We start from the raw sequence: 17,333 nt of genomic DNA, 5'->3' as shown, positions 1-17,333 counted from the left end.
GGGTAGATGTATCTGAAGACGTGTTACCTGTATCACTCCACGAACTAGAACCATCAGTAAAAAACGGGTCTTCATTATCGGAGATAAATTCACAATATGTCTTTTTGTTAAGTCTGGGTCGTTTGGATCGTTTTGTATTTTGCTTAATATTAATAGGATCAGAAGCAGCATCTTTGGCGACTAAATTTTCCATTGTATTTGTTATTACATTGCTATCAATAGTTCGTTGAAACTCTGCTACAGTGTCAACTGAAATAAAAGCGATGCTATTTTATTTATATTTCATAATAGGGCTAATATAACAAGGATCAATAATAGAAAGACTAACAATAAATTATTATGAAGGTAAATACAAATGAAGCACCCAAAACGTTCGCAAGTTGAGCATTTCAGAGCCGTGTAATGATAATGTTTGCTATAATCTATCGTCTACCCTTTTCTAAAATGATATGTAAAACTGAAATCATCATCTATTTTTTATCAACTAGTTGAATCTTGCAAATTAATATTATTGAAAACAACAAATTCCAATACGAACCTATTCCTTCCAAGGGTGGTGGAGTCACAGTATTATGGCCATCGGTATTATTGTTTTGCAAATATTCTATTTGTGGGACATCGGTGTTTTTGTGTATTTCTGAAATAAATTACTACAATTTATTTCTCAAACTATTGTATCCATTAGTAATTGTATAGAGAGAAGCTTTGTGTAGATAACATATCTCAAGAAAAATTTAGTCCAAACACTCGTCATTTACTTTAAATATAACAGGTAGTAGCCTACGTTTCAATCCCACCAATGCGTTTATTAGAAACAAAAGCCGCTTTTATCCTTATAAAGGCAGATGACAACATAGGCGAAAGTGGAGTGAAAAGCATACAATGGTAAATATTCGCCGTAATTGTAAGAAAATGATACAACAGTCGGAAAACTAAAACGGGTCGACACCAAGGGGCAACTGCCGACCTCGAGAAACACAGCCTCCATAGTAACTGTGAACATTACGTCCTCCGGTGGAATTCATAGCTTGTACATCGAGGGTCGTATCAATAATAAATGTAGATCGTTTTTGGTAGATACAGGTGCAACAAGAACTATTACACGGCCAGAAGTAGTAAGAGGCCATCTTAAATTATCGCCTGTAACAGTAAAGCTTAGAACAGCAACTGGTGAGATAATTAATACATATGGCGAGGCTAATATGTCAGTATACATTGGCCAGACCACAGTGAAACATAGAGTATTAATTGCCGAAATCTCCAACGAGTTCATATTGGGAATGGATTTACTAAGGAAAGTTGGGGCTGTATTGAATGTCAAAGATGGAGTTCTCGAGATCAGGGTCCTGATTCTATTTCATTTCGATGTCGAAATTTAAAAGCGACTACGCCATGACAGTCGCAATCGCTAGCGATTCTCATTCATTTCGATTGTAGTTAAAACTGGGGATATTTACTTTATCATTTTGACACTGCTGAAAATTTGGGTTGGCCCTATTGTTTATTAGCTGCACGCTGCATACGCATAGCACACTACCACCAGGTGTAATTTTATCTATGCTGCATACGCTAGTTGAATGTTTGATTTGTTTACGTTTATACGTTACGTGAACGTCTGTTTTCTCTTGTTTGACTTGTTAAATCATAAATAGTGGCTATTCTCAATTATATTTTGAATTGAAAGAAAAGATGGCAAGAAAAAAAAGGCGATGTGGGAGATCCTTAAGTTATAACCACTAAGATTTGACTTAGTGGTTATGTTCTAATATATTTTTAAATTTACTGCAGCTTAGTAACACCAACCCTAAACATTTTGGGTATTCTAGAGGCATAAACACCTTCTTCAAAATATGGTTCTAATACCCTTATTAAATAATTTGCAGCTTGTTTATTATGCCGGAATTGCTGCCTAAATTGAGCATCACTTAGTGAAAAAGAATTTTGAGTATCCCGTAACATTCTTCTTATCCTTCGTTGTGAGCGTCGGATATCTATCCTCTCTAATTCCTCCAAAACTAGCAAATGTCCGTAAAACACAGCCATATTAATACTTTTTGCCTCAGTTTTCCTTGCAAGGATCAAAACACAACACCGCCTACCTAAACTGAACCTAAGTTCACTTCTCCCAGTCCAGCCCACAAACCATACATACTCTGTATGTATGTATGGTCTGTGGTCCAGCCCAGCAGTCATGTCATCTCAGATGTCAGATTAATTTCGACTCGAAATTAAATTTCAACCACTTTCTTGAAGTTGAAATTAATTTCGATAAATCGAAAATTAGTGACGTCGTTTGGTTAGTTCAGCTGAAATCCACAAGGTTCGCAAAGTCGCATTTCGACGTCGCCATATTAATTTCGACATGTATTGAGTCGAAATCTCAATTAGAATCAGGTCCCCGTGGTGAAGAGTTGCCGTTCCATGAAGACAAAGAAGATGGTATCCATAGTATATACCCCCCCTAGTAAGGTAAGTGCCGGAGAAAAAGTGGGGAGAGAGTTTCTAGCGCCAAATAAGTTCGGAATCGGGAACTAAAAATTTAGCGGCAAATTCAAAATGTAGGTTCTGAATTTAAGGCGGGAAATTCAAAAAGGATATACTGAATTTTAGGCGGGAAATTCAAAAAATAAATTTCTGAATTTTAGGCGGGAAATTCAAAATGTTCCGAATATTATATAGAAAACAAATATAGTCATAAAATAATAAATAAAAACTTATTCTATGCCAAAATATATTCTCTGTCCAAAAATGTAGTATACACTTATGCAATTTTGTATACCATAAATGTATAACATATCAGATAGAGACATATGTTTTGGCACAGGAAAAATTTTTATTTATTATTTTGTGACTATATCTGTTTTCCATTACATTAAAAAAACAGATATTCTTAAAAATTTATTTATTTCTGTAATTTATAAAATTTGAGGAATCACAGAGATATAATAAATTATAAAGATCGTCATCACTGCCATTGTGGTGGTCTTCACCTGTATCCACGAAACTAGGCTCCATTCTGAACTTAACCATCTATTCACTGCAACCTGCAAAATGATATATGGAATTACACACAAGCAGCAACACCGAAATAAGTAAGCCCTACCTGCGGAGACTTGCATACCCATATGGACATTCAGGCATACAATTCATTGAGGTGAGAAAGATTGGTCCTAGTAAATTAGGGACCACTCCTTCGAGCCCCAATGCTCCCCAGGCTTTCCTCACCCTCCCCCCCATACCACGCTGATGTGCTATGGGAGGCTAGTTTCATCTATATATTTACTGAATAGTGCAGAGCAGCATGAGGCTCTTTAGTCTTGCTATGCTATTTGTATGTTTGTGTGTATATATATATATATATATATATATATATATATATATATATATATAATATATATATATATATATATATATATATATATATATATATATATATGTGTGTGTGTGTGTGTGTGTGTGTGTGTATGTTAGAGATTTATTATGTATCTAATGTATTTTACACACAAACATGTATAAATAAAAAATAAACTATGTTTATGAGTAAAATATGTGCCCATGTATAATTAAAGTAAAATATGTACCTATGTACTACAATGGCGAGTGAAATATCTCATTCATTTACAATTAAAATGTTTTGAAAACCTTTGTAAACAAAGAGTAAGTAACATTCTTTCCAGAACTTACATCAAAGGAGAATTTTTAAATACAGTGTTCACAAATTATATGCAATTTCTTTGAATTTCATGAATTTGTAACTAAGTATAATTAAAGTAAAATATGTAACTATGTATAATAAAAGGAAAATATGTGATTATGTATAATTAAAGTAAAATATGTAACTATGTACTACAATGGGGAGCGAGACAAGGACATAGCATTTCTCCCAAACTGTTCACCCTTGTTCTATAAGACAAGGTAGATACAGATGAAAGCAATTGTGAAAGACCTAGATTCAGGAGCAGATGGAAAATGTTTGATGATGAAGATATATGTAAAACAATAAAAAGAATTTTAAAGATTCCATATGAGTCCAGTAAATAGAAAACACAATTTTATTTGTTTACAACAAAATGGAAATATGAAACTGTAAACAAGAATGAATAACATACAAATTGTACAGTTTTATACTGGAAATAATTTAATTACACTTATGACCTGTACTTACAAAATTGTTTTCTCCTACTTTCATATTTTCTGTGAGCTACTAATTTCATAGGATCTATCATAGTGTAGTCTGGTTTATTTTTAAGTAAGTTAATAAACTTCTGGTCTCTGCCATTTCCAATTGCATTTACACTTTTACACCACAATTACAGAGAAAGTCTAACAATAAATTTACATATATTTATACCTGTATTTGAATGGATTTTACAGTTGAATGGTGAAAAATTTAAACAATTCAATTTCAATGAAATCTGTATCCTCTTTCTTTACTCTAAATAACATATTATATTTACATTGCTCACAGGAAACCTTCAATACTTTCTTTGCTACATATCCTGCAACATAGGTTACAGTACACCTTCCCACCTGAGTTCTCATAACATTTGAAACTGAAAGAGGAAGTGAAACATTCACTTCAGGTGCCAAAGGTTTACAACCTGGTAATACCTCACCTGTTAAAAAAAACCTAATGCATCTAATGCTCCCTCACTATCATTTTCACAATTGCTTTCAGGTGAATGAAAAGATATAAAATTATTTATAAGCAAAGCTTTGAAAGTGGTTATAGCATCTGGCACACTTACTGAATGAAAAATGTAAAGACATATTTTTATAATATATTACCAAAGAATATAGAATATTTGATATTACCATGTACGTCAATAAACCTTATAGTTTGAGTTTCTTCTTCTTCAATATCTGCTGCATTCTGAGAGCCTGAAATTTATAAATCTGTTGGACTAATAAATAAACAAGTACTAGATATCTTGATCTTTATCATCATCAGAAATGAACCCAAATAATATGTTGCCCAGAAGGCCCATCAAAATTTATAATAATTAACTACAATTAATATTCATAATACTTATATTAAAAATCAAAGTCATATTTGCGGAATACAATTAAGTACAATTAGATTTATAAGTTTTGATGATTTTAAAATATATAAGTAAGATTCATATGATAGGATTAACATTAATTTAAACAATAACAGTTTAAACATACAAAATATTATTTAATTTAAGTTTGCTAACAAACATTTGATATGAGGTACAGTGCTTACCTATTGCCGGTAAAAATCCACTTTATCTTCGTCTGTAAAATGTCTAGAGCAAACACGAAATTTATTGTAAACAGTAAGAGGTGTATAATTGTTTAATACTCCTCTCTTAATTACTTTCAACCATTCCAACGTGTCCATTTCATTTTTCGGATTTGGAAAACAAAATCTACTGCTTGTGTGGTCCTTACAACCAGGAACACAACATGGTTGGCTTTTTCTTTTCTTTTATTTTGTTCCATTTTAACGATCAACAATCAATAAGATGATTACAACAAAGACAAAACAAAACAAAATTCAACTTGCAATATTTCAATGGCGTACAATACAAATAATACAATACCATAATACCAACAGACCAACACAACACCAACCACCAACCTTCATTCTTCAACTTCAATTCTTCCACGGCACATGCGTCTCATACCATACCCCCACCTAGAGTGACTGTAGCGCCGCCGCCATTACGTACGACTGGAATCGTCCAAACAAACTTCCCCGCTGCCCTATCTCTCTTGCACTACTATTTCTTTTTATGTACTATGATGGTATCGGCTTAATAACTACTTGTGACGTAACGATACTCGGTAATAGTGAGAAAATTTTGATGACCAGACCTGATGGTTACTGCCGAGAGGGAAGTTTAAGGATGGTCGAAGATGTAAATAATGCCGAGTTCCTAAGGGCAAAAGCTTTGGTGAGAATTCGAGATGTCGTTCCTGTAAGAGTTGTGAATTTAAAGGAAACTGCTATTAAGTTAAGTAAAAGAACTTTGATCGGACAGTGTGTTTCCGTGGATTCGATTTGTTCCATGAATACTAATGAGAAACCGTCGAAATCTAAGTATCCAAAGGAGCTTGTTGAGACGATGATTAAAACGTGCCAAGATCTTGATGATGAACGAACTAAAAAAGTGAAGTCTATGCTGATAGAATTTCAAGATGTTTTTGCCTTGGATAAGAAGGATAATGGCAAAACAAGCATAGTAAAGCATAACATTAATACCGGAGACGCTCAGCCAATCAGACAACAACCTAGACGACTTCCATTTGCGAAAAGAGATGAAGCCGAAGACATCATCAAAGATATGAACAAACAAGGGGTAATCGAACCATCAAACAGTCCATGGACATCACCAGTAGTGCTAGTGAAGAAGAAAGATGGTTCAACACGTTTTTGTATTGACTACCGACAGCTCAATGCAGTAATTAAAAAAGATAGTTATCCTTTGCCCAGAATATACGATACTTTGGATACACTTTCTGGTTCTCGTTGGTTCTCCACACTCGATCTGAAAAGTCGATATTGGCAAGTAGACATAGAGCCAGCTGATCGTGAAAAGACCGCATTCTCGATAGGATCAGGGCTTTGGCAGTTCACAGTTATGCCCTTTGGTTTATGTAATGCCCCGGCCACATTTAAAAGATTAATGGAGACAGTTTTAAGAGGTCTAACATGGAAAACATGCCTGGTTTACTTGGATGATGTAATTGTAGTTGGAAGATCCTTCGATGAACATGCCAATAATCTAACAGAAGTCTTTCAACGATTGCGAATTTGAAGTTGTGTCCGAAGAAATGTCACTTGTTTCGACGAGAAGTGAAGTACTTGGGACATATTGTAGCAAGTAATGGTGTAACAACTGATCCTGAAAAAAACTTGCAGGAATTAAGGATTGGCCAGTATCAAGAGATAAACACGAAATTAGAAGTTTTCTTGGCCTATGTACATATTACCGACGTTTTGTCAAAGGATTTGCCAACATCTTCAAGCCATTAACAAAGTTGACAGAAGAAGGCAAAGAATATACATGGAGCGAAGAGTGTCAAAGAGCTTTCGAACACTTACAAATGGCTCTGACCAGCGCACCGATTTTAAGCTATCCTAGACAGGCAGGAAAATTTGTGTTGGACACCGATGCAAGCAACAGTGCAATAGGAGTTGTTCTCTCCCAAATACAAGATGGGCAGGAGAAAGTCATCGCTTACTTTAGCAAAGTCCTGTCGAAACCAGAAGGAAACTATTGCGTTACCAGGAGAGAACTGCTAGGCGTAGTAAAGGCTTGCGAGCATTTCCATAAATACTTGTATGGCAGAAAGTTTCTTCTTCGCACGGATCACGCTGCTCTAAAATGGCTTCTACAATTCCGTAATCCAGAGGGCCAGATGGCAAGATGGTTAGAACGATTACAAGAATATGATTACGAGATCGAACACAGGGCTCGCAGAGTTCATTCAAATGCTGATGCCCTTTCGAGACGGCCATGCAGTGCAAATTGTAATCACTATCTTAAATTAGATGAACGACTTTGCCCCGTGAGACGAACAACCGTCATTAATGATCAATGATAACCTCAACAGCTACAAAACGCTCAAGCAGATGATCCATGTATAAAAAGAGTATTTGAAAAGATGATCTTCTGTATAGAACCTTTGAGAACGATGATGGTACAGAATCTAATCTTCAGTTGATTGTACCTAAAGGTAAAGTGTCAGAAGTACTGCGTCAATTGCATGACGGTGCATCAGGTGGACACTTTGGTATCACGAAGACTCTGCAAAAGGTTCGAGAACGGTTCTATTGGGTGAACTGTAAAGATGATTTAAGAAGATGGTGCCGGAAATGTGAACTGTGTGCAACCAGAAATGGTCTGGTTGGTAAAAAGAGGGCACCCATGAGACAGTACAATGTTGGTAGTCCTATGGAAAGAGTAGCAATCGACATTGCAGGTCCACTTCCAGAGACAGATGATGGAAATAAATAAATTCTGGTAGCCATGGATTATTTTACGAAATGGACTGAGGCCTATGTGATACCAAATCAAGAAGCTGTTACCGTTGCAAAGGTACTTGTTAAAGAATTCTTTAGCCGATTTGGTGTTCCCATGGAGATCCACTCCGACCAAGGGCGAAACTTCGAGTCAACCCTTTTCCAAAACGTTTGTAAATTGATTGGTGTCAATAAGACCAGAACGACACCCCTGCATCCTCAATCAGATGGAATGGTCGAGAGAATGAACCGAACAATGGGTAAACACCTGTCCAAAGTTGTATCAAAACATCAAAGAGATTGGGACCAGCACATTCATTTATTCCTAATGGCCTACCGCTCGGCCGTGAATGAAACTACAGGCCAGACTCCAACCTGCCTGATGTTAGGTCGTGAAGTTCGTTTGCCCTGCGACCTAGAGTTTGGCTGCAGACCTTCTGAAGAACATGTTGCAAGCGAAGATTATGTCGACTGCCTAAAGTTAAGAATGAATAACATTCATGAACTTGCCCGACAACACATCCAGTTAGCCAGTGATAGAATGAAAGATCAATATGATTCTCGATGCAAGAATGAAAGCTATGAAGTAGGTGATCTTGTTTGGCTTTATAATCCACAACGTCGTCGAAGCTTGTCTCCCAAACTGCAAAGACAATGGGAAGGTCCGTATGAAATAAAAAAGAGAATAAATGACGTAATATACCGAATTAAGAAGTTGCCGAAAGGTAAACCAAAAGTAGTTCACATAAATCGTCTTGCACCATATGCTGGCTCAAATGAAACAGAAGAAGCACGAACCCTTCAACATGAGATCAAAGATGACCGGTGACCAAGCTTTAATGAATTTATGCCAAATTACGCAGAGAGAAAGAGTGCTAGATTCGGCGTGACCACAGTAGTTCAGCAGGATCTTTTTAGTGTTCCGCATAACGTCTCTCTAGCCCACTGTGTTGCCCAAGATCTTGAGATGACTAAAGGAATCTCATCTGTATTTTATAAGAAATTTGGTCGTTTGGACGAGTTAAAAAACCAGCAGCCTAAAGTTGGAAGAGTACTGAGTTTAGAAGATGGTTCTCGATCTTTGCTGTATATTGTGACCAGGAAGTCGTATACAGACAGGGCAACCTACGAGGATATATGGCGTGTTCTAACTAATTTGAAGAAAATCGTCTGCAATTACGACATTAAGAATTTGGCCTTACCCAAGATAGGCCATGCACTAGATAATTTGGACTGGAAGGTTGTCAGAAGCATGCTTGAAGTGATCTTCCGATAAACCGGCGTACGAATTACTGTGTGTTGCATTAACCCGATGAAAGTCAGTAGACTGTTATTTCTTTCTAAGGGGTTCATGCAGAACTGGAGAGTTCTGCAGATTCCGTCATCCTGGGCCTACATATAGAAATGCTGATCGGGATGCTCAAATCTAAGAGGGGAGCAGTGTTACGAACATGCATTCAGCGTGACCATGTACCGGTTGCGTTTCGGGGCATCGAGAACTTTCGACAGATGTCTCGAGCGCATGAAAGGATCGACCGTTCAAACAACGAATTAGAGGTGGGACTACGCTAGAATGTTCTCGAACATAGTAGAACATTTTGATCCAAATTTCCAATATTGTATTTTATGCACATGTCACATGCATCTTTTTTTGGGTGAAATATGGAGACATTTGCCCCTGATACAACTGAATCAAATACTTGCCTAAAATGTGATATTTGCTTTTCTTCACAGTATTTAATATAGTGATTAAAAAATTGTGTCATAGTGGTAAACATTGGTTCCAAATATTGTTTATCTGTTTGTTTCCGGCAATAGTGAGATGGTAGTTTTGGAATAGAATCTAAATAGGTTATCAAATTTTCTTTTTGTTCCTTCTTTTTACTTTTTCTTAAGGTCTCACTTCTTTCAGCAATTTTATTCTCTCTACTCTTGTGAATTCCTGCATTGTCCTTTGTTTCAGTCACCCAATTTCTAACTGACCATTCTCCTAAACTAAAAGTGTTTAAAAAAGTTTTCTTGCAGACTTGACTTCTTGTATTTCCAATTTTTAAATGATATACCAAAGTTGCATTTCTTCTTGAAGTATGTTCTTGTGTTCTCTTTCTTGTAGCACTATGACAGTCAATCAGATGGATAATTCTGTTTAATTCTGTTCTGATAAATTTTTCTTTGTTCCCAATTTATATCATTCCAAAACCCATTATATAATGCCAATCTATCTTCTTCTTCTACTTCATCACAGAACCTTTTATTAGATTTCTTGCAAATTTGTGAATTACAAATACCTGACATTTTTCTTGCACTTCTTATCGTAGCATGAAAAACTTTGTTGTCATTTTTAGGTCTTCTATACCCTAAATATTCTTGCCCTTTCATTCTTAGATTTTTGGGGTTGTTAGTTATCCAATTTTTTTATTCAGATTCAACTTTATTTTTTCTTTTAAAGTTAACACGTTTGGATAATAGTAGTAAATCTTCAGGATCACTATCGTCTTGAGCATTATTAGCATCCGGAATTGTCAGCTGAATATCCGATAGAACTTGAATTTTAGTAATGTTCTCACGAGAGATTAATTGAACACAGCTTGCCAATACTTCAGTGCTCTCATTAATGGTAAATACTTTAACGCCTTCATTAACATTCGTTTCGTTTGGTTGCGTCTCATTAAACTTAACATCAGTAATCGGTAGACCTAATTGCATATCATCTAAAATATTCTTATCAATGTCTATAATAATTGAATTTGTCTCGGTTATTGTATTCTGCCTATTGCAATTTGGGCTTTTGCATGATGGGCCTGGAAATAAATAATTTAGTTAACATTTTTCATTATTATACCGTTTTTCGTAATAACAATAAGGGCCACACCCTGTATAAAGCAAAGAAAATTCACACTTATCATTCTTAAATTATTATTTTTAATGATTAGAAATTTTTCTGAACATGAAAAAAATTGATATTTAAGAAACTATTTAAGATAGCAATATGTATATATTTCGTTAGTTCACCGTTTAAAAAAATTAATAAAAAACTTGATAATACCCGGTAATATCACTCCTTCAGTATTTGCACTAAAAGCCTTTATTCTATAAACGTCATCCGAGTGCGGTTGATCGAGTGTTAAAATTTGTTCAACCTGTCTTCTATTTCGCACTTTTTCTAAAAATAGATACTTTTATTGTTTTCAAATCCAACAGAGGACAGAACACATAATCACTTTATAAAATAAGTCAAATATTATTTTTACAAATAAATGGTATGACTATTCTACGGTATTTAAATATTTGATAATAAACAGAAATAATACCTTTTAGTTTCACTCCATATTCATTTGTCCTAAAAGCTTCCATAATTTCCTCATCGTTAAACATAAAAATATCTTAATTATGTTGGTTTTGGTTCATATTTTTCACTTTGAACTCGAAATAAACAATCAAAAGTATAACCAAGCTAACACTACAGTGTGATTTAGACTGATAACATAACTTGTATCTCCCATCCACGTGCAACTAGTTCCCGCCAAAATAGCTTGTATTTCCAAACTTGCTGACAATTATGGAGATTCAAGTTATTTTGTCAGACCAATAATGACATACCCGACAGAAACAAGACCTGCACAGAGAGAACAAAAAGGATGTTAGAAACAGCAGAGATGAAAACACTTAGAAAAATTGATGGTAAGACACTATGGGACAGAGCTAGAAGTACAGATATACGACATAGATGCAAGGTGGAGAACATTAAAAACTGGGTAAGAAATAGAAGAGTAGAATGCACCGATTATATAAGCCGAATGACAACAAATAGAGTAGTAAAGACGGCAAGAGACGGTTCCCCAATAGGAAGACGATCAGTAGGAAGACCACGCAAACGATGGAATGACACCTTACTGGAGGCACATTGAAAAACTGACAGAGTCATGTCTATACAAAAAGAAGAAGAAGTTATTTTGCTACTTCTCTGTTATACGAGGTATTCTTTAACAATTATTTTACGGTTGTTATATAAATGTTGGAGGTAAAAGGTTTTGCAGACTGTTAAATATTTAAGTGTATATTAGTTTGGCGCAATAAACTCATATTTAATAAAAGTGGACATACGAGGTATTGTTTCGTAAGCATCGTAATACTATTATACATATATATTTGTATATACATAATATTATTTTAATATCTTAAAAAAGTGTAATAATATAAAAAAGTATAATAATAGTAAAAAAGAATAATACTGTTATATACATAATTTGTATTGTTCTGAAGCTATTTTCTTGTGGCATTTTAAATTAATTACTATTTAAATGGGAATAGGCCACAATTAAATGTTAAAATACGTTTATTGACGTTTCAATTTCCGAAGTGGAAATTGAAACGTCAATAAACGTATTTTAACCTTTAATTGTGGCTTATTCCCATTTAAATAGTTACATAATTTGTATATACATATTTTAATGCTTGTCTCTAATGCTCATCTCCTGAAAATAAAGTGTTGCTTATCCTCGACAACCACGAAAGCCACCTCTCATTGGCTGCTATACACATAGCTAGGGATAATGGAATAGTAATTTTAACCTTTCCTCCGCATACCAGTCACAAACTTCAGCCGTTGGATAGGTCTGTGTTTGGGCCATTTAAAAATTATTTCAATAATGCTAGCAAAGAATGGATGCTGAACCATCCGGGAAAGCCTATATCTATTTACGACATGTCAGAGCTGATAGGAAAAGCATTCCCATTGGCGTTTACCCCAAATAACATTTCGTCAGGTTTCAAAGTAGCAGGTATATGGCCATTTAATGCAAACGTGTTCGGAGACCATGAGTTCTTACCAGCTGAGGTGACCAACAGGCCATATGAACCAAAACAAACTGATATTGAAGAGACAGAACTTATGGAAGTTGATGAAGCCATACCATCAACAAGCAGTGCGCCATGTTCCACTACTGGAATGACCCCTGAACAAATTCGCCCATTTCCGAAGGTTCCACCGCGTAAGACTGGTGGAAGGGGAAGGAGACCGGGAAGATGTATGATTGTCACAGACTCACCGGAGTTGCAGAAAATCAAGGAGCAGAAAATTAAAATATGTAAGCCAGTCCCGAGGAAAAAAGAGGCAGTCAAAAGAGCACTAGTTGTATCTTCTTCTTCGTCTGAAGATGAAGACGAGCTCGAGCTTAAAGACATCTCTGATGGAAGCAGATTTGACTCAAGTTCCGAAGATTAAGATGTTCCTGATTTCTTTCCATCAGACAAAGTTGCACTCAATTTTACCATTGGCAGCTGGGTTGTGGTAAAATTTGAAGTCACTGGAAAAGCTACATCCACTGATGTTTACTATGCTGGTTTGGTTCAAGAAAGCATAAACCAAGAAGTTACTGTGAAGTTTCTCCGAAAACGGAAAGTTTATTTTGTCTTCCCAAATGTTGAAGATATTGCCGTCGTGAAGCATTCAAGCATAGTGAAAGTGTTGCCTGTGCCCAAAATACGGCGAGGATTTCATTCATTCAACATTGCCTTTCCACAAAATATTTCTTTTAAATAATATATAAATACAATAAAATACTTTTATTGGTTTTTTCATCATTAAAAAAGTTATTTCAATATTTGTTTTATTTATATAAATACAGTCAGTTCATGTCCCAATGTACAAACAACACTGTCCCAAGGGTAAACCACAGGTTGAACCTTGGGACTAATATCACTGTACACTTATATGGTAATTACTGATTTACTCGTTGGTTATTATCGATATTTTTAATATCAGTCCAGTGCCTAAATCTTCATTCTTTTACATGGATCAAATACATTTCAGTTTCAGATGAAAGAAAAAAACATAAAAATTTAAAAGTAAATTTTGTCCCAAGGTACACGCTTTTCCCCTACAGTTATTATATAGTGACTATTTTGAGAAACTTTGACTGATTTTATATGAGAGAAAGCCTTCGCAGGGAAATCTGCTCAAATTTACAACATGTACGAAAAAGGATGCCAGCTTACACTGCATCAACAACAAACTGTATTGGCTAGTAAAGGTGCTAAAAGGACGCATATCGTTGCACCAGAGCACGGCGGAAATAGAACAATCGTGCCATGTGGCAACGGCATAGACAACAGCATTCCGCCACTTATCATATCATTATGAATGGGCAACGAATTAAACCAGAATGGTATTGTATTCTTCCAGCAGAAACAAAAATTATAATGGCCGAGAAAGAAAGCATGACAGCAGATGCATTTATAGAGTTGTTAGATCACTTCTACCGATTCAAAAATCCTGGACCAGCCCTTTTAATTTTTGATGGAGCTTCATTTCATTTAGACATTACAATCGTAGAAGCTATCTACAGAGATTTATTTAGTGCACAATATCATAGCTCAGCAAAACCAAATTTAAAAAAAGATTCATGGTACTGTTTTTTGTGTGATGAGGATAGAGTGGCTGATATGCGCAAGTGTGTTTGTTGTAATAAGTATATCCACGAGGAATGTATAGGATTAACAAAAGACGACAAGGATATATTTGTATGTCCTCGATGTGTGTATTGACAAATTTTTGTTTTTAATATGAATAAAAGCTTCTTTCACTAAACTTTGTATTTATTCTTTAATTCTTAGGTTTAAAACTTATGTTTATTATTTATATAATTTAAATAAATATTATTTATTTACTTAAATGAAACTGGCCTTATTAAGTTGCCAGTTCGAAATAAGGCCAAATATTCAAGATTTATTCAATGTTAAAATTTTATATTTAATTATTAGGTATTTTATTCTTAAATTCTTTTAATTGTTCTTATCGTTATACCGAGTATTTTCTTCTATCTCAAAATTATTTACAAGTACTGACTACAAGTACTATTTATGTCATAGATTACATTACTTTTATAATTTATACCATCCGTATTAGTTTCAGTGGCTTTCTCCGTAAATTCTGTCTCCGTGTTCTTAGGTGATTCAAAGTCGAATGACTCAGAATCTGAAGAGTTAGATGACGCTCAAGAGAAGGACGCAGATGAAGAGGGCGAAGAGGACGCTGATGGTTGATTAGTAATTTACTCCATATTATTAGATTTATGACGCAGATGAAGACGGCGAAGAGGATGCAGATGAAGCTGATGGTTGATTAGTAATTTGCTCAATATTATTAGATTTATGAATAATAGGCTGCACTGATTCTAACTGTATAGTAAGTTTTATATTATCTGAAGGAAAAAAATATTAACAAACATTATTATTAGAAATCAAATAGTAATAATAAACACGACGAGGTCACAAACACCTACGATATACATTTTGACTCTTTCCTTAAAATATATTGAAAATTTTTAAGGTGACTCAAAAAAGTGTTTTTATTAATAAGAAAATAAATTTGCAAATTATGTAAAGAGTTGTTGGATGAAATTGGCGCAAAATGGGGATCTTATTTACTGCAACTTTTTATTTCTATTGCACAAAAGCCTATCAGAGCAATCGGTTTATAACAAAAAGTAATTTTTATAAAATTTGCAACTAGGAGGTATTTAAAGTGAAGAGAAATTGATATTTACAAATTATTTCATACACAAATATTACCATAAACTTGAGGAGAGCCAGGCATTGTTATTGGCAATTCATCTTCTTGAATCACCAATTTTTGTTTTTAATATTTTTCCACAGTTCTGCTAAGAACCCAACCCTCTTGGACATTCTGCAACAACTCAATCATTTAAGTAACAAAATATATTTATATAATCAATGTAACCATATAACACAGGAAATTAAACATCATAATATACCACAAAAATAATTCATATTTCGTATGAACATACAATAGACCGATTTTGTTATATATAATATATATATATATATATATATATATATATATATATATATATATATATATATATATATATATATATATATATATATATATATATCTGACTATACCCATGCTATTCTATCATTAACCCTTAACAAATATCTCGTGAACACTGACTCACCATTGTTCTAACTTAACAATAAACAATAATTTCCCGTGAATATGGACCTAATTCAATCGGGTTTATAATATTGTCTAGTATTTTTTGCAAACATAGACTCAAAACATAAATATATCATAAAACTGGACTTACTTTATCAAAAACACTGACCTAATTAAAAAAGGGTCCCTATTTTAGAGAGATACACACAAAAACTAATCGTAAATATAAAAACGATCGTCCTTGCCGAGAAGTAAACACACAATTACTTCACAGCGGCGTAACTAACTTCGGACTGTATTCATACGAAAATCTATTTAAGTATTTAACTACTTTCGCGCCAAACAAATATAGACACTTATATAGTGCCATCTCTTAACGACTATTATTATTAACGTAATAGGTCTTTATTTACGCGACAGATACTTTTAGTAGATCTGTATTAATACCATTTCGTCAAATTTTGACTTAAACCTACGTTTTTGCGAATCGGCGATATATTGCAAAATAACCAAAAGCGTTTAAAAATGTTTCAAACTGATTTATTTTCTGTGAAATTTAAAGAAACCAGATAAATACAACTCATATTATATATGATTATCTACATTGATTAATTTCTTGTGTGGAAGTGAATAACCAACCGCAGAAAGGAAGGCTTATTCCAAGGTAGGTTTTTTTGATAGCTCCTTATTGTGTTCAAGCATCAACTTAACCCGATCTTATTTTGTATATAATAGACATTACTTCTGTGGCCTAAAATTTTGAATTTATTTATTGTTTAGCAGCTCAATTATTAACATTTTTGTTAAGACGTGTTATTTAAAATTTTCAGTGGCTTTTTTCCGACAACTAAACAGTTTAAATTTATTTCTTCACAGCAAGATGTTTGTTCGCGTGACAGTAAAAATTTTAATTACATTTTTCTTCACTTTACGTTTGTATGTAGGTACTTTATAAATTTCAACGCTTTTTGGCATTTATTGTCAAACATTTCTTTCCAGTACATCTTTGATGTTACTACGTAAATGTGTCAACTAAATTTCCATTGTTTGTAAAGCTTTGTTGGTGTAATGGACAGGAATCACCTTTGGAAGCAGAAGACCTGTTATTGGATTAGAATGTATGTGCAGATTACAGCATTAGGAAATTGTCACCCTTGTTTTTTTTATTTCAATGACTACGTATTCTTTTAAATAATGAATAAATTAATACATTTCTACGTTTTAATTAATTATCAATAAATTAGCGTTTAAAGTTCATTTATAAATAGATAGGCATAGTATTTAATCCTATAATCGTCGGTGATGAATCCAGTTCATATATATTCTCGAGCTTTTGTTGTTTCAAAACGTCAAGGAAATGGAAATAAGAATAACAGTAAA

General features: G+C 34.1%; 1 long non-coding RNA gene across 2 annotated transcripts; it reads right to left on the bottom strand.

Annotated features, from left to right (window-relative positions):
- Positions 1-2,885: 2,885 nt before the first annotated feature.
- Positions 2,886-5,651, bottom strand: LOC140445574 (uncharacterized). 2 transcript variants are annotated; one of them, XR_011951420.1, is made up of 3 exons: positions 5,606-5,651; positions 4,816-4,881; positions 2,886-3,044 (listed from the first exon to the last, which is right to left on the bottom strand). It is a non-coding gene; the product is annotated as an uncharacterized lncRNA (long non-coding RNA). The 2 variants fall into 2 exon arrangements; XR_011951419.1 differs by lacking the exon at positions 5,606-5,651 and adding an exon at positions 5,228-5,599.
- Between the last annotated feature and the right edge of the window lie 11,682 nt (positions 5,652-17,333).

This window comes from Diabrotica undecimpunctata, chromosome 7 (assembly GCF_040954645.1).
Source record: "Diabrotica undecimpunctata isolate CICGRU chromosome 7, icDiaUnde3, whole genome shotgun sequence".
Lineage (NCBI taxonomy): Eukaryota > Metazoa > Arthropoda > Insecta > Coleoptera > Chrysomelidae > Diabrotica > Diabrotica undecimpunctata.
This window is presented reverse-complemented; position numbering and strand designations above follow the sequence as displayed.